General features: G+C 63.1%; 14 non-coding genes across 14 annotated transcripts; 8 read left to right on the forward strand and 6 right to left on the reverse strand.

Annotated features, from left to right (window-relative positions):
* Nucleotides 1-32: 32 nt before the first annotated feature.
* Nucleotides 33-104, forward strand: TRNAG-UCC (transfer RNA glycine (anticodon UCC)). The gene has a single exon. It is a non-coding gene; the product is annotated as a tRNA-Gly (tRNA).
* Nucleotides 105-406: 302 nt separating this feature from the next.
* Nucleotides 407-478, forward strand: TRNAE-CUC (transfer RNA glutamic acid (anticodon CUC)). The gene has a single exon. It is a non-coding gene; the product is annotated as a tRNA-Glu (tRNA).
* Nucleotides 479-4,548: 4,070 nt separating this feature from the next.
* Nucleotides 4,549-4,619, reverse strand: TRNAG-GCC (transfer RNA glycine (anticodon GCC)). The gene has a single exon. It is a non-coding gene; the product is annotated as a tRNA-Gly (tRNA).
* A 1,644-nt stretch (nt 4,620-6,263) lies between these two features.
* TRNAL-CAG (transfer RNA leucine (anticodon CAG)) lies at nt 6,264-6,346 on the reverse strand. Its single transcript has one exon. It is a non-coding gene; the product is annotated as a tRNA-Leu (tRNA).
* A 658-nt stretch (nt 6,347-7,004) lies between these two features.
* On the forward strand, nt 7,005-7,076 carry TRNAD-GUC (transfer RNA aspartic acid (anticodon GUC)). The gene has a single exon. It is a non-coding gene; the product is annotated as a tRNA-Asp (tRNA).
* Nucleotides 7,077-7,684: 608 nt separating this feature from the next.
* On the forward strand, nt 7,685-7,756 carry TRNAG-UCC (transfer RNA glycine (anticodon UCC)). Its single transcript has one exon. It is a non-coding gene; the product is annotated as a tRNA-Gly (tRNA).
* Nucleotides 7,757-8,058: 302 nt separating this feature from the next.
* TRNAE-CUC (transfer RNA glutamic acid (anticodon CUC)) lies at nt 8,059-8,130 on the forward strand. The gene has a single exon. It is a non-coding gene; the product is annotated as a tRNA-Glu (tRNA).
* A 4,074-nt stretch (nt 8,131-12,204) lies between these two features.
* On the reverse strand, nt 12,205-12,275 carry TRNAG-GCC (transfer RNA glycine (anticodon GCC)). Its single transcript has one exon. It is a non-coding gene; the product is annotated as a tRNA-Gly (tRNA).
* Nucleotides 12,276-13,919: 1,644 nt separating this feature from the next.
* Nucleotides 13,920-14,002, reverse strand: TRNAL-CAG (transfer RNA leucine (anticodon CAG)). The gene has a single exon. It is a non-coding gene; the product is annotated as a tRNA-Leu (tRNA).
* Nucleotides 14,003-14,660: 658 nt separating this feature from the next.
* On the forward strand, nt 14,661-14,732 carry TRNAD-GUC (transfer RNA aspartic acid (anticodon GUC)). Its single transcript has one exon. It is a non-coding gene; the product is annotated as a tRNA-Asp (tRNA).
* A 608-nt stretch (nt 14,733-15,340) lies between these two features.
* TRNAG-UCC (transfer RNA glycine (anticodon UCC)) lies at nt 15,341-15,412 on the forward strand. Its single transcript has one exon. It is a non-coding gene; the product is annotated as a tRNA-Gly (tRNA).
* A 302-nt stretch (nt 15,413-15,714) lies between these two features.
* TRNAE-CUC (transfer RNA glutamic acid (anticodon CUC)) lies at nt 15,715-15,786 on the forward strand. Its single transcript has one exon. It is a non-coding gene; the product is annotated as a tRNA-Glu (tRNA).
* A 4,074-nt stretch (nt 15,787-19,860) lies between these two features.
* Nucleotides 19,861-19,931, reverse strand: TRNAG-GCC (transfer RNA glycine (anticodon GCC)). Its single transcript has one exon. It is a non-coding gene; the product is annotated as a tRNA-Gly (tRNA).
* Nucleotides 19,932-21,582: 1,651 nt separating this feature from the next.
* TRNAL-CAG (transfer RNA leucine (anticodon CAG)) lies at nt 21,583-21,665 on the reverse strand. Its single transcript has one exon. It is a non-coding gene; the product is annotated as a tRNA-Leu (tRNA).
* Between the last annotated feature and the right edge of the window lie 70 nt (nt 21,666-21,735).

Raw genomic sequence — 21,735 nt, forward strand, 5'->3', positions numbered from 1 at the left:
GGCCGGCGTGGCGGGGCTGCCCGCGCCGTGCGGCGTTGGTGGTATAGTGGTGAGCATAGCTGCCTTCCAAGCAGTTGACCCGGGTTCGATTCCCGGCCAACGCAGCGGGCCGACCTTTTGCGGAGGTCCCGGGCGCGGAGCTCGTGTGGCAGCTTGGCCTGTGGCTGCGTGCCTGTGCGCCCGGGAAGGAGGCGCGCGGTGTTTGGAGGGTGTGCTGCGAACAGGGCAGAGCTGCTCGTGAGGGCAGGCCGGTTGCCGCCGGCGTCGCGGGGGCTGGTTGCGGGTGTTTGTTTTAACCCGAAGCAGGGGACAGGCGCCAAGGTAGCGCCAAGGTAGCGCCAAGGTAGTGCTGGGAGCCGGAGGCGCCCGGGGCCAGGAGGCGCAAGCCGGGCCCCGAAGCCGTCACTCCCTGGTGGTCTAGTGGTTAGGATTCGGCGCTCTCACCGCCGCGGCCCGGGTTCGATTCCCGGTCAGGGAAGCCTTCCTTCTTTGGCTCTGCCTGCCAGCTGCCAGGCCCCTTCACACCTCCCCTTTTGGCCAACAGGCTCGCTCGCTCGCTTCTCCCGCGCCCCAGCCACAACCTCCCGCGGCCTCCACGTGCGCCCCAACGCTCCCCGCCTGCCTCCACCCATCCGTCCTTTTGGCCTCGCTGGCGCCACCTTCGCAACATCAGCTTCACAGCTCTTCCTTGTCACGTGCTCGCCTCGCTCCCACTCTTTCTCAGCGGCAAAGCCCACTGGCCAGGTCAGGCTTTCTCCTCCCATGGCCGCCAGGTGACCCGCCACCACCACCGCCACCCTCGCACTCTCGGCTGGCCACCGAATGGGCCAGGACTCTCGAGCAGAGCGGCTTCCGCCAAGCCAAGCCCGGTGGCTGACGGGCCACTTCTCTCTCGGCTGCGGGGGATCTGCGCCTAATGGTTGGGCCACCCGCCAGAGCCACTCATGCCAGCAAGCGCACTGGCTTTTCCGAGGCGTGCCAGACCCTGAGCGCGGGATCCGTGATTGGGCTCCACGGGTGTCACCGGCTTCGGTAGAAATGGCAGCGGAACTTGAGGAGCCGAGACCACGGGCCATAGCTCCAGGGAGGCCGAGCTGCGACAGTCACTCTGGCAGCATGACTATGTTCTTCTTCATGCGGACATGATATCGATGGGATTCCTGTGACGTGTGGTAACACGTGTAGACTGCGTAGTGATCGATGAGCCACTGAGGGGATGTAGGGCATCCATCCCGTGGGTGTCTGTCGTCTCTACCTGTTGGGAGCATCTCAGGTGCTGTCTTCCAGGAGCTCTTCGGAAACACGCACTAATACGTCGTTGTTACCCCTAGTCGCCCTACTCTGCCCTAGAACATTCTTAGAACGTATTCCCTCCATCTAAACGCATGCTGGTACCCAATTCACCAACCTCGCTTCACCGCAGTCACCCACACACCCTCTCCAGCCTCTGATCTCTACCTGTTGAGAGCATCTCAGGTGCTGTCTTCCAGGAGCTCTTCGGAAACACGCACTAATACGTCGTTGTTACCCCTAGTCGCCCTACTCTGCCCTAGAACATTCTTAGAACGTATTCCCTCCATCTAAACGCATGCTCGTACCCATTTCACCAACCTCTCTTCACCGCAGTCACCCACACACCCTCTCCAGCCTCTGGTGTCTATCGTTCTACTCTCTACCTCCACAAGGTGAACTTTTTGAGCTCCCAGGATTGGGGTAAGAACCTGCCCTCTCTGTCTTTCTGTGCCCGGCTCATTTGGTGTTCCATCGTGACCTATAGCTCCGCCTCTGTTGCTGCAGACGAGAGGATTTCGTTCTTTTCTACGGCCAAATGGCATTCCATGGTGTCCATATGCCACATTCTTGTTAATCCATTTCCCGGCTGACGGACACTTAGGTTGTCTTAACGACATCTTGCCTACTTGCACGTCCTTCATAGGCTCTCTGCAAGAAGAAAAATATGGCTCTTTTTGCCCGACCTCGCAGGCAGTCAGACCTTATGGTTGTCTTCCCCTGTTCCCTAAAAGTCGCTGTTCTTCTATTCTTTCTCAAGGTGCGCTGATCTCATATTGTTCAAACACACGTGTTTTACCATCAATTTGTAGAGTTAACACAATTGTCACAGGGGTCCTGAGGTGAGGTACATCCTCAGCTTACGGAGATAACAGGATTAAGAGATTAAAGTAAAGACAGGCGTAAGAAATTATAAAAGCATTATTTGGGAACCGAAGAAAGTCCATATTAAAATGAAGTCTTCACAGTTTACGTGCCTCTGCCGCGGCTCCAGCCGGTCCCTCCGTTCGGGGTCCCTGACTTCCCGCAACATACACGTGCGTGTGTGTACACGTGCTCCCGCTCACTGTTGACGGGTTTGAGATTCTCGCCTATTCTGGATGTGAAAATGAATCTTGAGAGGTCCCATTAGTTAGACCAACCTGGCCACGGGCATTGAAGCGTGGAGATGCAGGAGTTCGTGGGGAAAACCCAACGGCCAGGCTGACCAAAGCGCATGTGCGGGGTTGGGGTTCCTGATAGACTTCCAGCTGAAGTTTGCTTCCCATTGCCTGACCTACGCTCTCTGTCTTCTCCCCAAATGTCAAGGAACATGTGGAGATGGTACCCATCCCCAGCGCCAAGATTCGCTGTGGAACGCTTTTCCCATCCCCTCCTTAGCACAGATGAGCCCAGTGCTCCAACCCTCTATTCAACCCGTATTGATCATTATTGTCTGGCTGATCCCCCAAGTCAATGGCAGAAGTCAGTCGACTTCTTGCCAAAACTCCTCTGTAGGGGCAAAGTAGACGTCCAACCAACTGCACAAACCTCTCCCGTGTCATTCGTGGGATCTTGGCACAGTCGGATCACCTGCAGAGACCAGACCCTGTCGGGGATAGAGATGTTTGCCATCCCCACGGGAGGCTGGCTTGCTTGCCAGCGTGATGTGGGTGGATGTCAGTGGGTGACAGTGATGGACGAAGGTGTCCGTTCCCGTGGCTGGCGTCCACCCCAGCCCGGGGCAAGGGGCTGACACCGAGGAAAGGAGAGAAGCATGTCGCGTGCTGGGAGCTGGAAGAAGGAGTCCAGGGTGTCCAGGGGGTGCACAGGGCTGGCTGGCCAGGTCTGGGAGTGAGGCTGTCCAGTGAAACGGAGGTTGTGCAGATGCCTGGGGCGTCAGGGCACCTCGCGGGCCGCCTATGCGGTCGGAGGGATCCCAGCTGGTGGCGGAGCTGGCGTGTGTCTGAAGAGCCTGAAGGAGGCCAGGGCTGGGGGATAGGAGTCGTCTGAGTGAGGGACATTGACGGCGAGAGGGAGAGTTGACTGTGCGAGAGAGAGAGACAGAGAGATAGAGACAGAGAGAGAGAGAGAGAGAGAGAGACAGAGACAGAGACAGAGAAAGACAGAGAGGGTGAGAGATTGAGAGAGTGAGAGAGAGAGACAGACAGAGAGAGAGAGAGAGTGTGTGTCTGTGTGTGTGTGTGTGTGTGTGTGTGTGAGTGAAAGGGCGGGTGGGGTGAGACAAAGGTGGTGGAGGGAGGGCTGAGCCTGAAGGCTGGTGGGAACAGTACCTTTTCAGCGGGTTGGCCTGGGCAGGAAGGAAGTCTGTGTGGTCAAAGGGCACCCCCGCCGGCGAGACTGGGCTGCTGCTTGGGCTGGGCGGTCAGAGTATGGAGTGGGGCTGGGGTGAGGTGGCAAGCAGCCCAGGGTGGGAGAGACGTCGTGACAGAGCGACTGGAGGCCACGTCCCACGTCCCAAAAGGGTAGGGAATGCAACTGGACCCGAGACATAAATAAGCCGTCTTCAGGACGCACATTCACGTCTCAGGCATGTGTCTGGGGCTGAGATGAAAAGAGGTCCGAGGGAGAGAAACAAGGCAGCATCCTCGACTAAAGTGGTGGATTGGGGTTAGGTTGGGAGATGCGACATGGCGGTGGTGGTGCCGGCAGAATGAGGGGAGAGAGTGTGGAGTAGCCGGAACACGATGAATATAGACGGTGCACATGCCACGCGTACACTCGTGTGGTCGCGTTAAGGACTGTGTGACCAACTAGGGGAAAGTGATGAGTTACTCCCCGGAGTCGCGACTTCCTTCCTACTGGAAGGGCAACCATGGCATCATTTTCTGGATGTGGGGAGCCAGCGAGGGGGAGAGAGAGAGAGAGGAAAAGAGGTCGAGGTGGTGAAATGTGAAGAGGAGAGGTGGGGCGAGTGGCTGCAAGCCCGTGGTGCCTGGCGGTGTTCCTTGAAGTGAAATGCGTCGGGCAGAGGCGGTGGCAGGGCAATGAAGAGAAACAGGAGCAGGAGGCTGCCCAGGGCTGGTGTCTGGCGCGCTCTCGTGTTTGGAGGGGTTGTTGTTACCAAGGTGGGGGGGCGGGGGCACAGGCTCAACCGTAAGTCAGTGGAGAGAGGCACGGAAGAAAGGGCAGAGGGGCGTCGCGCGTGGGAGCGCAGCCGGTGCCGGACTCGCTCGCGCGCCCCGAGTGTAAGGAGGCGGCAGAGGCGAGCGCAGCTACGCCTTGGTGCTGCTGCAGCACCAAAATGGGAGGGTGTGCTGCATGGGCCGGGAATCGAACCCGGGCCTCCCGCGTGGCAGGCGAGAATTCTACCACTGAACCACCCATGCACCGATGGCAAACGCCAACGGAAGCTGGTGCAGCGGAGCTCGCCACCAGCGGCCGTTCACTGGTCACCGCCTGCCGTGGGCCTCCGTCCTATTGGAGCGGCCACGAGAGGCTGGCCCGATGGGGCGGGCAGAAGGGGAGGCTCCCGTCACGTCGAGGGACCTGAGGCGGGGCGCGGAGGGAGAGCGGAGGGAGAGAGGCCGACTCGGCCCATCTTGCGCTTTCTCTGCCGCCCAGGGCCGAGAGACTGCCCGCCGGGGTCTCCAGGGGAAGGACCAGCCGTGGCCCGCGCCCGAATGCCCGTGTGGGCAGGTGAGCTGTGGCGGGCCTTGCTGAGCGCGGATCCCCGGCACAGACCCAAAGTTCTTGTTTTTGTTTTTGTTTGTTTCTTTGTTTGTTTGTTTCTTTCTTTCTTTCGAGGGTCCTTTTTTTTTCTTTCTTTTCTTCACCGCCGGGCCGGCCTTCTCACTTGTGTCACCTGCGGGTGGGTGGGGAGGTGGGTGTGTCAGCGAGCGGGGGCGGCGATGGGGAACGGGTCTCGCAGCCGTGGCGTGCGGGCTCAGAAACGCAGACCAAGTCCGTGGGCGCCTCGCTCCTGCGCTGTGACCCACCCCACCGGCTCGCACTTGGGCTGGTAGGGAGGCTGGAGCGCGAGAAAGGAGCGGAGGAGCGCTTCGGCAGAGCCGCAGCTGGCTGACCCTGGAGAAGGCGCGCTGGGTGTGGCTGGGACGGCCCAGGCCGCGGCTTCCCCCGTGGGGATGCGGTGTGGCGCGGAGCTGGTCCCGGCGGGGCCTGGCGTTTGTGGGCGCGTGACGGGGATCTAGGGCTTCCGCTCGTGATTCCTCGTTGGCTGTCTTTCCGGGTTTGGACTCGCCTGCCAGGCTGTGTGCAGGGTTCCCGCTGCCTGTGGCCGGCAGGCGTCCGGGCTGCAGGTGGGCCGGCAGGCAGGTGTTAGCGGGAAGGGAGCACAAGTAGCGAGGTGGGATCGGCGACGTGGCTAGGGCGTCTGGAGAATGGAATGCGCGGCCGGGGTCCGAGGGGTCGGAGGAAAGGACAGGATGTTGGATGGCGTGCCTCTGGTGGGAGAAGTGTGTGCGGCTCCACGAGCGAGTCGCTCGCTGCCGTTCAGCGGTCAGAAGTTGGAGGGTGAAACCGGGCGGGCTGTGCAGGCCAGGACGCCTCTGGGCAGCGCAGCGGCGATTCGAGGCGGTGGGCGGTGGGCGGTGGGCGGTGGGCGGAGGCCGGTGGGAGGAAGGAGGGAAAAGGAGGAATAGGGCAAGAATCTGGGCTGTGTCTGTTTGGGCGGGCGGAGGAGATAGGCAGGGAAGAGCGTGGAAGGTGGTCGCGGTCGCTCGCTGTGTGTGGGGCCAGGGAAGAGGGCGTGCGAGGTGGCGGGGAGGGCGTCCGTCCGAAGGGCAATTGGTAGAGGGTCGCGGGCGCTGGCGCATGGTCCTGGGCTGTTTCTGCGACAGGCGGCGGGTGGGCAGGAAGAACGGACGTGCCTGAGAAGCGGCGGCGTTTTGGAGGCTTGCTTCAAGGGGGCTGGAGTTTGGAGAGCGGGCAAGGGCTCAAGGCAGGAACCGGCCAAAGGTGCTCCAGGGTTGCCATGGGCGTTGCCCTCCGGCGGGCGGGCCAAAAGGTCGGCTTGTCAGGAGTGGGATTCGAACCCACGCCTCCAGGGGAGACTGCGACCTGAACGCAGCGCCTTAGACCGCTCGGCCATCCTGACGGCGCGCCGGGGCGCGTCGCCGCTCGCATGGCTGGGACCCGGCGCGAACGCCTGCGCCGTTGGCCGGCGCCTGTCTGGGTTCGGTGCGCAACCGACGGACCGCGCGGGCGGAGCGGGCGCCAGGTGAACGGAGCCGGCCGGCGTTGACGTGGACGCCCCCGCGTCCCCACCCCGGACCCAAACGGTCCGCGTCGGGCCGGCCGCCGCCGCCGCACGCCCCAGCCCCCGCGCCTGGGCTCGCCGAACCCCGCAGGGCGCTGCGCCCACCGCGTCCTAGGAGCAGCGGCCTGACTGTTTCGCCCGCGCCTCTTCCTGCCCCGGCGCGATCCCCGCGTTGGAGACAGCAGGCAGGGCGCACGGGGAGGTTCCACGCCGCTCCGGTACCTGTCGGGGTCCGGGTCCGGCTCCGGGTCCCAGCGGGATCGCAGGGTGCTTTGTTGGGTGTCGGGGTAGGTCGCGCCAATGGTGGCGGGGGGCGGGTGGCGGGTGATGGGTGGCGGGTGGCGGGTGGCGGGTGACGGGTGGCGGGTGGCGGGTGGCGGGTGGCGGGTGGAGGGCGAGCACGCACCGGGCCCCTGCGGTCGGGGGAGGGGATCAAGGCAGGGCTAGGCGTCCGCGGTCGCAGTGGGGTCTGGCGTCCCGGCGACGGTCGCCGTCGTCCTCGTTAGTATAGTGGTGAGTATCCCCGCCTGTCACGCGGGAGACCGGGGTTCGATTCCCCGACGGGGAGGCAGCCGTCCTTTTTGGGCCGCCGCCTCGGACCCAGCCTGTGGGCCCTCCTTCTCCTTCCTCCGCCCTCCAGCTAGTGGCAGTGCGCCATCTCGGGCCTGGCCTGCCTGGCCCCTTGGCCCCCTGGGCCCCCTGGGCCCCCTGGGCCCCCTTGGCCTCCTGCCTTTTCTTCTCGCCCGCGGCTTGGTCGCCGCAGGCGGGCGGCCTCCTCTGGCCCCCCACGGCGCCCGACGAGCTGCCGGCCCAAAGTGGGTGTCGGAAGAGGCTTTCTGCGACGCACAGGGCCCGGCGCCCGGTGGGAGGCGGAGGAGCGAGGACCCTGTCGGCGCCGGCCGTGTCCCCGCCGGGCACCTGGTGGGGAAGGGCTCTGGCGGCCCCGGGCGGCGAGGGAGCGAGAGCTCCCCCAGAGGCAGGCGGGCGGAACGGGGCAGCCGCGCTCGCCTTGCACCGGTGGGGCGCCGGGCGGCCTTCGGCGGGGCCGTGGCAGCGCGGAGCTGCGGGCGGGCGGGCGGGCGGACGGACCGGGCGTCGGGGCCGGGCTGCCCCGGGCGTCGGCGGCGCGCTGGTGGGAGCCCCGGGCCGGCGTGGCGGGGCTGCCCGCGCCGTGCGGCGTTGGTGGTATAGTGGTGAGCATAGCTGCCTTCCAAGCAGTTGACCCGGGTTCGATTCCCGGCCAACGCAGCGGGCCGACCTTTTGCGGAGGTCCCGGGCGCGGAGCTCGTGTGGCAGCTTGGCCTGTGGCTGCGTGCCTGTGCGCCCGGGAAGGAGGCGCGCGGTGTTTGGAGGGTGTGCTGCGAACAGGGCAGAGCTGCTCGTGAGGGCAGGCCGGTTGCCGCCGGCGTCGCGGGGGCTGGTTGCGGGTGTTTGTTTTAACCCGAAGCAGGGGACAGGCGCCAAGGTAGCGCCAAGGTAGCGCCAAGGTAGTGCTGGGAGCCGGAGGCGCCCGGGGCCAGGAGGCGCAAGCCGGGCCCCGAAGCCGTCACTCCCTGGTGGTCTAGTGGTTAGGATTCGGCGCTCTCACCGCCGCGGCCCGGGTTCGATTCCCGGTCAGGGAAGCCTTCCTTCTTTGGCTCTGCCTGCCAGCTGCCAGGCCCCTTCACACCTCCCCTTTTGGCCAACAGGCTCGCTCGCTCGCTTCTCCCGCGCCCCAGCCACAACCTCCCGCGGCCTCCACGTGCGCCCCAACGCTCCCCGCCTGCCTCCACCCATCCGTCCTTTTGGCCTCGCTGGCGCCACCTTCGCAACATCAGCTTCACAGCTCTTCCTTGTCACGTGCTCGCCTCGCTCCCACTCTTTCTCAGCGGCAAAGCCCACTGGCCAGGTCAGGCTTTCTCCTCCCATGGCCGCCAGGTGACCCGCCACCACCACCGCCACCCTCGCACTCTCGGCTGGCCACCGAATGGGCCAGGACTCTCGAGCAGAGCGGCTTCCGCCAAGCCAAGCCCGGTGGCTGACGGGCCACTTCTCTCTCGGCTGCGGGGGATCTGCGCCTAATGGTTGGGCCACCCGCCAGAGCCACTCATGCCAGCAAGCGCACTGGCTTTTCCGAGGCGTGCCAGACCCTGAGCGCGGGATCCGTGATTGGGCTCCACGGGTGTCACCGGCTTCGGTAGAAATGGCAGCGGAACTTGAGGAGCCGAGACCACGGGCCATAGCTCCAGGGAGGCCGAGCTGCGACAGTCACTCTGGCAGCATGACTATGTTCTTCTTCATGCGGACATGATATCGATGGGATTCCTGTGACGTGTGGTAACACGTGTAGACTGCGTAGTGATCGATGAGCCACTGAGGGGATGTAGGGCATCCATCCCGTGGGTGTCTGTCGTCTCTACCTGTTGGGAGCATCTCAGGTGCTGTCTTCCAGGAGCTCTTCGGAAACACGCACTAATACGTCGTTGTTACCCCTAGTCGCCCTACTCTGCCCTAGAACATTCTTAGAACGTATTCCCTCCATCTAAACGCATGCTGGTACCCAATTCACCAACCTCGCTTCACCGCAGTCACCCACACACCCTCTCCAGCCTCTGATCTCTACCTGTTGAGAGCATCTCAGGTGCTGTCTTCCAGGAGCTCTTCGGAAACACGCACTAATACGTCGTTGTTACCCCTAGTCGCCCTACTCTGCCCTAGAACATTCTTAGAACGTATTCCCTCCATCTAAACGCATGCTCGTACCCATTTCACCAACCTCTCTTCACCGCAGTCACCCACACACCCTCTCCAGCCTCTGGTGTCTATCGTTCTACTCTCTACCTCCACAAGGTGAACTTTTTGAGCTCCCAGGATTGGGGTAAGAACCTGCCCTCTCTGTCTTTCTGTGCCCGGCTCATTTGGTGTTCCATCGTGACCTATAGCTCCGCCTCTGTTGCTGCAGACGAGAGGATTTCGTTCTTTTCTACGGCCAAATGGCATTCCATGGTGTCCATATGCCACATTCTTGTTAATCCATTTCCCGGCTGACGGACACTTAGGTTGTCTTAACGACATCTTGCCTACTTGCACGTCCTTCATAGGCTCTCTGCAAGAAGAAAAATATGGCTCTTTTTGCCCGACCTCGCAGGCAGTCAGACCTTATGGTTGTCTTCCCCTGTTCCCTAAAAGTCGCTGTTCTTCTATTCTTTCTCAAGGTGCGCTGATCTCATATTGTTCAAACACACGTGTTTTACCATCAATTTGTAGAGTTAACACAATTGTCACAGGGGTCCTGAGGTGAGGTACATCCTCAGCTTACGGAGATAACAGGATTAAGAGATTAAAGTAAAGACAGGCGTAAGAAATTATAAAAGCATTATTTGGGAACCGAAGAAAGTCCATATTAAAATGAAGTCTTCACAGTTTACGTGCCTCTGCCGCGGCTCCAGCCGGTCCCTCCGTTCGGGGTCCCTGACTTCCCGCAACATACACGTGCGTGTGTGTACACGTGCTCCCGCTCACTGTTGACGGGTTTGAGATTCTCGCCTATTCTGGATGTGAAAATGAATCTTGAGAGGTCCCATTAGTTAGACCAACCTGGCCACGGGCATTGAAGCGTGGAGATGCAGGAGTTCGTGGGGAAAACCCAACGGCCAGGCTGACCAAAGCGCATGTGCGGGGTTGGGGTTCCTGATAGACTTCCAGCTGAAGTTTGCTTCCCATTGCCTGACCTACGCTCTCTGTCTTCTCCCCAAATGTCAAGGAACATGTGGAGATGGTACCCATCCCCAGCGCCAAGATTCGCTGTGGAACGCTTTTCCCATCCCCTCCTTAGCACAGATGAGCCCAGTGCTCCAACCCTCTATTCAACCCGTATTGATCATTATTGTCTGGCTGATCCCCCAAGTCAATGGCAGAAGTCAGTCGACTTCTTGCCAAAACTCCTCTGTAGGGGCAAAGTAGACGTCCAACCAACTGCACAAACCTCTCCCGTGTCATTCGTGGGATCTTGGCACAGTCGGATCACCTGCAGAGACCAGACCCTGTCGGGGATAGAGATGTTTGCCATCCCCACGGGAGGCTGGCTTGCTTGCCAGCGTGATGTGGGTGGATGTCAGTGGGTGACAGTGATGGACGAAGGTGTCCGTTCCCGTGGCTGGCGTCCACCCCAGCCCGGGGCAAGGGGCTGACACCGAGGAAAGGAGAGAAGCATGTCGCGTGCTGGGAGCTGGAAGAAGGAGTCCAGGGTGTCCAGGGGGTGCACAGGGCTGGCTGGCCAGGTCTGGGAGTGAGGCTGTCCGGTGAAACGGAGGTTGTGCAGATGCCTGGGGCGTCAGGGCACCTCGCGGGCCGCCTATGCGGTCGGAGGGATCCCAGCTGGTGGCGGAGCTGGCGTGTGTCTGAAGAGCCTGAAGGAGGCCAGGGCTGGGGGATAGGAGTCGTCTGAGTGAGGGACATTGACGGCGAGAGGGAGAGTTGACTGTGCGAGAGAGAGAGACAGAGAGATAGAGACAGAGAGAGAGAGAGAGAGAGAGAGACAGAGACAGAGACAGAGAAAGACAGAGAGGGTGAGAGATTGAGAGAGTGAGAGAGAGAGACAGACAGAGAGAGAGAGAGAGTGTGTGTCTGTGTGTGTGTGTGTGTGTGTGTGTGTGTGTGAGTGAAAGGGCGGGTGGGGTGAGACAAAGGTGGTGGAGGGAGGGCTGAGCCTGAAGGCTGGTGGGAACAGTACCTTTTCAGCGGGTTGGCCTGGGCAGGAAGGAAGTCTGTGTGGTCAAAGGGCACCCCCGCCGGCGAGACTGGGCTGCTGCTTGGGCTGGGCGGTCAGAGTATGGAGTGGGGCTGGGGTGAGGTGGCAAGCAGCCCAGGGTGGGAGAGACGTCGTGACAGAGCGACTGGAGGCCACGTCCCACGTCCCAAAAGGGTAGGGAATGCAACTGGACCCGAGACATAAATAAGCCGTCTTCAGGACGCACATTCACGTCTCAGGCATGTGTCTGGGGCTGAGATGAAAAGAGGTCCGAGGGAGAGAAACAAGGCAGCATCCTCGACTAAAGTGGTGGATTGGGGTTAGGTTGGGAGATGCGACATGGCGGTGGTGGTGCCGGCAGAATGAGGGGAGAGAGTGTGGAGTAGCCGGAACACGATGAATATAGACGGTGCACATGCCACGCGTACACTCGTGTGGTCGCGTTAAGGACTGTGTGACCAACTAGGGGAAAGTGATGAGTTACTCCCCGGAGTCGCGACTTCCTTCCTACTGGAAGGGCAACCATGGCATCATTTTCTGGATGTGGGGAGCCAGCGAGGGGGAGAGAGAGAGAGAGGAAAAGAGGTCGAGGTGGTGAAATGTGAAGAGGAGAGGTGGGGCGAGTGGCTGCAAGCCCGTGGTGCCTGGCGGTGTTCCTTGAAGTGAAATGCGTCGGGCAGAGGCGGTGGCAGGGCAATGAAGAGAAACAGGAGCAGGAGGCTGCCCAGGGCTGGTGTCTGGCGCGCTCTCGTGTTTGGAGGGGTTGTTGTTACCAAGGTGGGGGGGCGGGGGCACAGGCTCAACCGTAAGTCAGTGGAGAGAGGCACGGAAGAAAGGGCAGAGGGGCGTCGCGCGTGGGAGCGCAGCCGGTGCCGGACTCGCTCGCGCGCCCCGAGTGTAAGGAGGCGGCAGAGGCGAGCGCAGCTACGCCTTGGTGCTGCTGCAGCACCAAAATGGGAGGGTGTGCTGCATGGGCCGGGAATCGAACCCGGGCCTCCCGCGTGGCAGGCGAGAATTCTACCACTGAACCACCCATGCACCGATGGCAAACGCCAACGGAAGCTGGTGCAGCGGAGCTCGCCACCAGCGGCCGTTCACTGGTCACCGCCTGCCGTGGGCCTCCGTCCTATTGGAGCGGCCACGAGAGGCTGGCCCGATGGGGCGGGCAGAAGGGGAGGCTCCCGTCACGTCGAGGGACCTGAGGCGGGGCGCGGAGGGAGAGCGGAGGGAGAGAGGCCGACTCGGCCCATCTTGCGCTTTCTCTGCCGCCCAGGGCCGAGAGACTGCCCGCCGGGGTCTCCAGGGGAAGGACCAGCCGTGGCCCGCGCCCGAATGCCCGTGTGGGCAGGTGAGCTGTGGCGGGCCTTGCTGAGCGCGGATCCCCGGCACAGACCCAAAGTTCTTGTTTTTGTTTTTGTTTGTTTCTTTGTTTGTTTGTTTCTTTCTTTCTTTCGAGGGTCCTTTTTTTTTCTTTCTTTTCTTCACCGCCGGGCCGGCCTTCTCACTTGTGTCACCTGCGGGTGGGTGGGGAGGTGGGTGTGTCAGCGAGCGGGGGCGGCGATGGGGAACGGGTCTCGCAGCCGTGGCGTGCGGGCTCAGAAACGCAGACCAAGTCCGTGGGCGCCTCGCTCCTGCGCTGTGACCCACCCCACCGGCTCGCACTTGGGCTGGTAGGGAGGCTGGAGCGCGAGAAAGGAGCGGAGGAGCGCTTCGGCAGAGCCGCAGCTGGCTGACCCTGGAGAAGGCGCGCTGGGTGTGGCTGGGACGGCCCAGGCCGCGGCTTCCCCCGTGGGGATGCGGTGTGGCGCGGAGCTGGTCCCGGCGGGGCCTGGCGTTTGTGGGCGCGTGACGGGGATCTAGGGCTTCCGCTCGTGATTCCTCGTTGGCTGTCTTTCCGGGTTTGGACTCGCCTGCCAGGCTGTGTGCAGGGTTCCCGCTGCCTGTGGCCGGCAGGCGTCCGGGCTGCAGGTGGGCCGGCAGGCAGGTGTTAGCGGGAAGGGAGCACAAGTAGCGAGGTGGGATCGGCGACGTGGCTAGGGCGTCTGGAGAATGGAATGCGCGGCCGGGGTCCGAGGGGTCGGAGGAAAGGACAGGATGTTGGATGGCGTGCCTCTGGTGGGAGAAGTGTGTGCGGCTCCACGAGCGAGTCGCTCGCTGCCGTTCAGCGGTCAGAAGTTGGAGGGTGAAACCGGGCGGGCTGTGCAGGCCAGGACGCCTCTGGGCAGCGCAGCGGCGATTCGAGGCGGTGGGCGGTGGGCGGTGGGCGGTGGGCGGAGGCCGGTGGGAGGAAGGAGGGAAAAGGAGGAATAGGGCAAGAATCTGGGCTGTGTCTGTTTGGGCGGGCGGAGGAGATAGGCAGGGAAGAGCGTGGAAGGTGGTCGCGGTCGCTCGCTGTGTGTGGGGCCAGGGAAGAGGGCGTGCGAGGTGGCGGGGAGGGCGTCCGTCCGAAGGGCAATTGGTAGAGGGTCGCGGGCGCTGGCGCATGGTCCTGGGCTGTTTCTGCGACAGGCGGCGGGTGGGCAGGAAGAACGGACGTGCCTGAGAAGCGGCGGCGTTTTGGAGGCTTGCTTCAAGGGGGCTGGAGTTTGGAGAGCGGGCAAGGGCTCAAGGCAGGAACCGGCCAAAGGTGCTCCAGGGTTGCCATGGGCGTTGCCCTCCGGCGGGCGGGCCAAAAGGTCGGCTTGTCAGGAGTGGGATTCGAACCCACGCCTCCAGGGGAGACTGCGACCTGAACGCAGCGCCTTAGACCGCTCGGCCATCCTGACGGCGCGCCGGGGCGCGTCGCCGCTCGCATGGCTGGGACCCGGCGCGAACGCCTGCGCCGTTGGCCGGCGCCTGTCTGGGTTCGGTGCGCAACCGACGGACCGCGCGGGCGGAGCGGGCGCCAGGTGAACGGAGCCGGCCGGCGTTGACGTGGACGCCCCCGCGTCCCCACCCCGGACCCAAACGGTCCGCGTCGGGCCGGCCGCCGCCGCCGCACGCCCCAGCCCCCGCGCCTGGGCTCGCCGAACCCCGCAGGGCGCTGCGCCCACCGCGTCCTAGGAGCAGCGGCCTGACTGTTTCGCCCGCGCCTCTTCCTGCCCCGGCGCGATCCCCGCGTTGGAGACAGCAGGCAGGGCGCACGGGGAGGTTCCACGCCGCTCCGGTACCTGTCGGGGTCCGGGTCCGGCTCCGGGTCCCAGCGGGATCGCAGGGTGCTTTGTTGGGTGTCGGGGTAGGTCGCGCCAATGGTGGCGGGGGGCGGGTGGCGGGTGATGGGTGGCGGGTGGCGGGTGGCGGGTGACGGGTGGCGGGTGGCGGGTGGCGGGTGGCGGGTGGAGGGCGAGCACGCACCGGGCCCCTGCGGTCGGGGGAGGGGATCAAGGCAGGGCTAGGCGTCCGCGGTCGCAGTGGGGTCTGGCGTCCCGGCGACGGTCGCCGTCGTCCTCGTTAGTATAGTGGTGAGTATCCCCGCCTGTCACGCGGGAGACCGGGGTTCGATTCCCCGACGGGGAGGCAGCCGTCCTTTTTGGGCCGCCGCCTCGGACCCAGCCTGTGGGCCCTCCTTCTCCTTCCTCCGCCCTCCAGCTAGTGGCAGTGCGCCATCTCGGGCCTGGCCTGCCTGGCCCCTTGGCCCCCTGGGCCCCCTGGGCCCCCTGGGCCCCCTTGGCCTCCTGCCTTTTCTTCTCGCCCGCGGCTTGGTCGCCGCAGGCGGGCGGCCTCCTCTGGCCCCCCACGGCGCCCGACGAGCTGCCGGCCCAAAGTGGGTGTCGGAAGAGGCTTTCTGCGACGCACAGGGCCCGGCGCCCGGTGGGAGGCGGAGGAGCGAGGACCCTGTCGGCGCCGGCCGTGTCCCCGCCGGGCACCTGGTGGGGAAGGGCTCTGGCGGCCCCGGGCGGCGAGGGAGCGAGAGCTCCCCCAGAGGCAGGCGGGCGGAACGGGGCAGCCGCGCTCGCCTTGCACCGGTGGGGCGCCGGGCGGCCTTCGGCGGGGCCGTGGCAGCGCGGAGCTGCGGGCGGGCGGGCGGGCGGACGGACCGGGCGTCGGGGCCGGGCTGCCCCGGGCGTCGGCGGCGCGCTGGTGGGAGCCCCGGGCCGGCGTGGCGGGGCTGCCCGCGCCGTGCGGCGTTGGTGGTATAGTGGTGAGCATAGCTGCCTTCCAAGCAGTTGACCCGGGTTCGATTCCCGGCCAACGCAGCGGGCCGACCTTTTGCGGAGGTCCCGGGCGCGGAGCTCGTGTGGCAGCTTGGCCTGTGGCTGCGTGCCTGTGCGCCCGGGAAGGAGGCGCGCGGTGTTTGGAGGGTGTGCTGCGAACAGGGCAGAGCTGCTCGTGAGGGCAGGCCGGTTGCCGCCGGCGTCGCGGGGGCTGGTTGCGGGTGTTTGTTTTAACCCGAAGCAGGGGACAGGCGCCAAGGTAGCGCCAAGGTAGCGCCAAGGTAGTGCTGGGAGCCGGAGGCGCCCGGGGCCAGGAGGCGCAAGCCGGGCCCCGAAGCCGTCACTCCCTGGTGGTCTAGTGGTTAGGATTCGGCGCTCTCACCGCCGCGGCCCGGGTTCGATTCCCGGTCAGGGAAGCCTTCCTTCTTTGGCTCTGCCTGCCAGCTGCCAGGCCCCTTCACACCTCCCCTTTTGGCCAACAGGCTCGCTCGCTCGCTTCTCCCGCGCCCCAGCCACAACCTCCCGCGGCCTCCACGTGCGCCCCAACGCTCCCCGCCTGCCTCCACCCATCCGTCCTTTTGGCCCCGCTGGCGCCACCTTCGCAACATCAGCTTCACAGCTCTTCCTTGTCACGTGCTCGCCTCGCTCCCACTCTTTCTCAGCGGCAAAGCCCACTGGCCAGGTCAGGCTTTCTCCTCCCATGGCCGCCAGGTGACCCGCCACCACCACCGCCACCCTCGCACTCTCGGCTGGCCACCGAATGGGCCAGGACTCTCGAGCAGAGCGGCTTCCGCCAAGCCAAGCCCGGTGGCTGACGGGCCACTTCTCTCTCGGCTGCGGGGGATCTGCGCCTAATGGTTGGGCCACCCGCCAGAGCCACTCATGCCAGCAAGCGCACTGGCTTTTCCGAGGCGTGCCAGACCCTGAGCGCGGGATCCGTGATTGGGCTCCACGGGTGTCACCGGCTTCGGTAGAAATGGCAGCGGAACTTGAGGAGCCGAGACCACGGGCCATAGCTCCAGGGAGGCCGAGCTGCGACAGTCACTCTGGCAGCATGACTATGTTCTTCTTCATGCGGACATGATATCGATGGGATTCCTGTGACGTGTGGTAACACGTGTAGACTGCGTAGTGATCGATGAGCCACTGAGGGGATGTAGGGCATCCATCCCGTGGGTGTCTGTCGTCTCTACCTGTTGGGAGCATCTCAGGTGCTGTCTTCCAGGAGCTCTTCGGAAACACGCACTAATACGTCGTTGTTACCCCTAGTCGCCCTACTCTGCCCTAGAACATTCTTAGAACGTATTCCCTCCATCTAAACGCATGCTGGTACCCAATTCACCAACCTCGCTTCACCGCAGTCACCCACACACCCTCTCCAGCCTCTGATCTCTACCTGTTGAGAGCATCTCAGGTGCTGTCTTCCAGGAGCTCTTCGGAAACACGCACTAATACGTCGTTGTTACCCCTAGTCGCCCTACTCTGCCCTAGAACATTCTTAGAACGTATTCCCTCCATCTAAACGCATGCTCGTACCCATTTCACCAACCTCTCTTCACCGCAGTCACCCACACACCCTCTCCAGCCTCTGGTGTCTATCGTTCTACTCTCTACCTCCACAAGGTGAACTTTTTGAGCTCCCAGGATTGGGGTAAGAACCTGCCCTCTCTGTCTTTCTGTGCCCGGCTCATTTGGTGTTCCATCGTGACCTATAGCTCCGCCTCTGTTGCTGCAGACGAGAGGATTTCGTTCTTTTCTACGGCCAAATGGCATTCCATGGTGTCCATATGCCACATTCTTGTTAATCCATTTCCCGGCTGACGGACACTTAGGTTGTCTTAACGACATCTTGCCTACTTGCACGTCCTTCATAGGCTCTCTGCAAGAAGAAAAATATGGCTCTTTTTGCCCGACCTCGCAGGCAGTCAGACCTTATGGTTGTCTTCCCCTGTTCCCTAAAAGTCGCTGTTCTTCTATTCTTTCTCAAGGTGCGCTGATCTCATATTGTTCAAACACACGTGTTTTACCATCAATTTGTAGAGTTAACACAATTGTCACAGGGGTCCTGAGGTGAGGTACATCCTCAGCTTACGGAGATAACAGGATTAAGAGATTAAAGTAAAGACAGGCGTAAGAAATTATAAAAGCATTATTTGGGAACCGAAGAAAGTCCATATTAAAATGAAGTCTTCACAGTTTACGTGCCTCTGCCGCGGCTCCAGCCGGTCCCTCCGTTCGGGGTCCCTGACTTCCCGCAACATACACGTGCGTGTGTGTACACGTGCTCCCGCTCACTGTTGACGGGTTTGAGATTCTCGCCTATTCTGGATGTGAAAATGAATCTTGAGAGGTCCCATTAGTTAGACCAACCTGGCCACGGGCATTGAAGCGTGGAGATGCAGGAGTTCGTGGGGAAAACCCAACGGCCAGGCTGACCAAAGCGCATGTGCGGGGTTGGGGTTCCTGATAGACTTCCAGCCGAAGTTTGCTTCCCATTGCCTGACCTACGCTCTCTATCTTCTCCCCAAATGTCAAGGAACATGTGGAGATGGTACCCATCCCCAGCGCCAAGATTCGCTGTGGAACGCTTTTCCCATCCCCTCCTTAGCACAGATGAGCCCAGTGCTCCAACCCTCTATTCAACCCGTATTGGTCATTATTGTCTGGCTGATCCCCCAAGTCAATGGCAGAAGTCAGTCGACTTCTTGCCAAAACTCCTCTGTAGGGGCAAAGTAGACGTCCAACCAACTGCACAAACCTCTCCCGTGTCATTCGTGGGATCTTGGCACAGTCGGATCACCTGCAGAGACCAGACCCTGTCGGGGATAGAGATGTTTGCCATCCCCACGGGAGGCTGGCTTGCTTGCCAGCGTGATGTGGGTGGATGTCAGTGGGTGACAGTGATGGACGAAGGTGTCCGTTCCCGTGGCTGGCGTCCACCCCAGCCCGGGGCAAGGGGCTGACACCGAGGAAAGGAGAGAAGCATGTCGCGTGCTGGGAGCTGGAAGAAGGAGTCCAGGGTGTCCAGGGGGTGCACAGGGCTGGCTGGCCAGGTCTGGGAGTGAGGCTGTCCAGTGAAACGGAGGTTGTGCAGATGCCTGGGGCGTCAGGGCACCTCGCGGGCCGCCTATGCGGTCGGAGGGATCCCAGCTGGTGGCGGAGCTGGCGTGTGTCTGAAGAGCCTGAAGGAGGCCAGGGCTGGGGGATAGGAGTCGTCTGAGTGAGGGACATTGACGGCGAGAGGGAGAGTTGACTGTGCGAGAGAGAGAGACAGAGAGATAGAGACAGAGAGAGAGAGAGAGAGAGAGAGACAGAGACAGAGACAGAGAAAGACAGAGAGGGTGAGAGATTGAGAGAGTGAGAGAGAGAGACAGACAGAGAGAGAGAGAGAGTGTGTGTCTGTGTGTGTGTGTGTGTGTGTGTGTGTGTGTGAGTGAAAGGGCGGGTGGGGTGAGACAAAGGTGGTGGAGGGAGGGCTGAGCCTGAAGGCTGGTGGGAACAGTACCTTTTCAGCGGGTTGGCCTGGGCAGGAAGGAAGTCTGTGTGGTCAAAGGGCACCCCCGCCGGCGAGACTGGGCTGCTGCTTGGGCTGGGCGGTCAGAGTATGGAGTGGGGCTGGGGTGAGGTGGCAAGCAGCCCAGGGTGGGAGAGACGTCGTGACAGAGCGACTGGAGGCCACGTCCCACGTCCCAAAAGGGTAGGGAATGCAACTGGACCCGAGACATAAATAAGCCGTCTTCAGGACGCACATTCACGTCTCAGGCATGTGTCTGGGGCTGAGATGAAAAGAGGTCCGAGGGAGAGAAACAAGGCAGCATCCTCGACTAAAGTGGTGGATTGGGGTTAGGTTGGGAGATGCGACATGGCGGTGGTGGTGCCGGCAGAATGAGGGGAGAGAGTGTGGAGTAGCCGGAACACGATGAATATAGACGGTGCACATGCCACGCGTACACTCGTGTGGTCGCGTTAAGGACTGTGTGACCAACTAGGGGAAAGTGATGAGTTACTCCCCGGAGTCGCGACTTCCTTCCTACTGGAAGGGCAACCATGGCATCATTTTCTGGATGTGGGGAGCCAGCGAGGGGGAGAGAGAGAGAGAGGAAAAGAGGTCGAGGTGGTGAAATGTGAAGAGGAGAGGTGGGGCGAGTGGCTGCAAGCCCGTGGTGCCTGGCGGTGTTCCTTGAAGTGAAATGCGTCGGGCAGAGGCGGTGGCAGGGCAATGAAGAGAAACAGGAGCAGGAGGCTGCCCAGGGCTGGTGTCTGGCGCGCTCTCGTGTTTGGAGGGGTTGTTGTTACCAAGGTGGGGGGGCGGGGGCACAGGCTCAACCGTAAGTCAGTGGAGAGAGGCACGGAAGAAAGGGCAGAGGGGCGTCGCGCGTGGGAGCGCAGCCGGTGCCGGACTCGCTCGCGCGCCCCGAGTGTAAGGAGGCGGCAGAGGCGAGCGCAGCTACGCCTTGGTGCTGCTGCAGCACCAAAATGGGAGGGTGTGCTGCATGGGCCGGGAATCGAACCCGGGCCTCCCGCGTGGCAGGCGAGAATTCTACCACTGAACCACCCATGCACCGATGGCAAACGCCAACGGAAGCTGGTGCAGCGGAGCTCGCCACCAGCGGCCGTTCACTGGTCACCGCCTGCCGTGGGCCTCCGTCCTATTGGAGCGGCCACGAGAGGCTGGCCCGATGGGGCGGGCAGAAGGGGAGGCTCCCGTCACGTCGAGGGACCTGAGGCGGGGCGCGGAGGGAGAGCGGAGGGAGAGAGGCCGACTCGGCCCATCTTGCGCTTTCTCTGCCGCCCAGGGCCGAGAGACTGCCCGCCGGGGTCTCCAGGGGAAGGACCAGCCGTGGCCCGCGCCCGAATGCCCGTGTGGGCAGGTGAGCTGTGGCGGGCCTTGCTGAGCGCGGATCCCCGGCACAGACCCAAAGTTCTTGTTTTTGTTTTTGTTTGTTTCTTTGTTTGTTTGTTTCTTTCTTTCTTTCGAGGGTCCTTTTTTTTTCTTTCTTTTCTTCACCGCCGGGCCGGCCTTCTCACTTGTGTCACCTGCGGGTGGGTGGGGAGGTGGGTGTGTCAGCGAGCGGGGGCGGCGATGGGGAACGGGTCTCGCAGCCGTGGCGTGCGGGCTCAGAAACGCAGACCAAGTCCGTGGGCGCCTCGCTCCTGCGCTGTGACCCACCCCACCGGCTCGCACTTGGGCTGGTAGGGAGGCTGGAGCGCGAGAAAGGAGCGGAGGAGCGCTTCGGCAGAGCCGCAGCTGGCTGACCCTGGAGAAGGCGCGCTGGGTGTGGCTGGGACGGCCCAGGCCGCGGCTTCCCCCGTGGGGATGCGGTGTGGCGCGGAGCTGGTCCCGGCGGGGCCTGGCGTTTGTGGGCGCGTGACGGGGATCTAGGGCTTCCGCTCGTGATTCCTCGTTGGCTGTCTTTCCGGGTTTGGACTCGCCTGCCAGGCTGTGTGCAGGGTTCCCGCTGCCTGTGGCCGGCAGGCGTCCGGGCTGCAGGTGGGCCGGCAGGCAGGTGTTAGCGGGAAGGGAGCACAAGTAGCGAGGTGGGATCGGCGACGTGGCTAGGGCGTCTGGAGAATGGAATGCGCGGCCGGGGTCCGAGGGGTCGGAGGAAAGGACAGGATGTTGGATGGCGTGCCTCTGGTGGGAGAAGTGTGTGCGGCTCCACGAGCGAGTCGCTCGCTGCCGTTCAGCGGTCAGAAGTTGGAGGGTGAAACCGGGCGGGCTGTGCAGGCCAGGACGCCTCTGGGCAGCGCAGCGGCGATTCGAGGCGGTGGGCGGTGGGCGGTGGGCGGTGGGCGGTGGGCGGAGGCCGGTGGGAGGAAGGAGGGAAAAGGAGGAATAGGGCAAGAATCTGGGCTGTGTCTGTTTGGGCGGGCGGAGGAGATAGGCAGGGAAGAGCGTGGAAGGTGGTCGCGGTCGCTCGCTGTGTGTGGGGCCAGGGAAGAGGGCGTGCGAGGTGGCGGGGAGGGCGTCCGTCCGAAGGGCAATTGGTAGAGGGTCGCGGGCGCTGGCGCATGGTCCTGGGCTGTTTCTGCGACAGGCGGCGGGTGGGCAGGAAGAACGGACGTGCCTGAGAAGCGGCGGCGTTTTGGAGGCTTGCTTCAAGGGGGCTGGAGTTTGGAGAGCGGGCAAGGGCTCAAGGCAGGAACCGGCCAAAGGTGCTCCAGGGTTGCCATGGGCGTTGCCCTCCGGCGGGCGGGCCAAAAGGTCGGCTTGTCAGGAGTGGGATTCGAACCCACGCCTCCAGGGGAGACTGCGACCTGAACGCAGCGCCTTAGACCGCTCGGCCATCCTGACGGCGCGCCGGGGCGCGTCGCCGCTCGCATGGCTGGGACCCGGCGCGAACGCCTGCGCCGTTGGCCGGCGC

Source organism: Pongo pygmaeus, chromosome 1 (assembly GCF_028885625.2).
Source record: "Pongo pygmaeus isolate AG05252 chromosome 1, NHGRI_mPonPyg2-v2.0_pri, whole genome shotgun sequence".
NCBI lineage: Eukaryota > Metazoa > Chordata > Mammalia > Primates > Hominidae > Pongo > Pongo pygmaeus.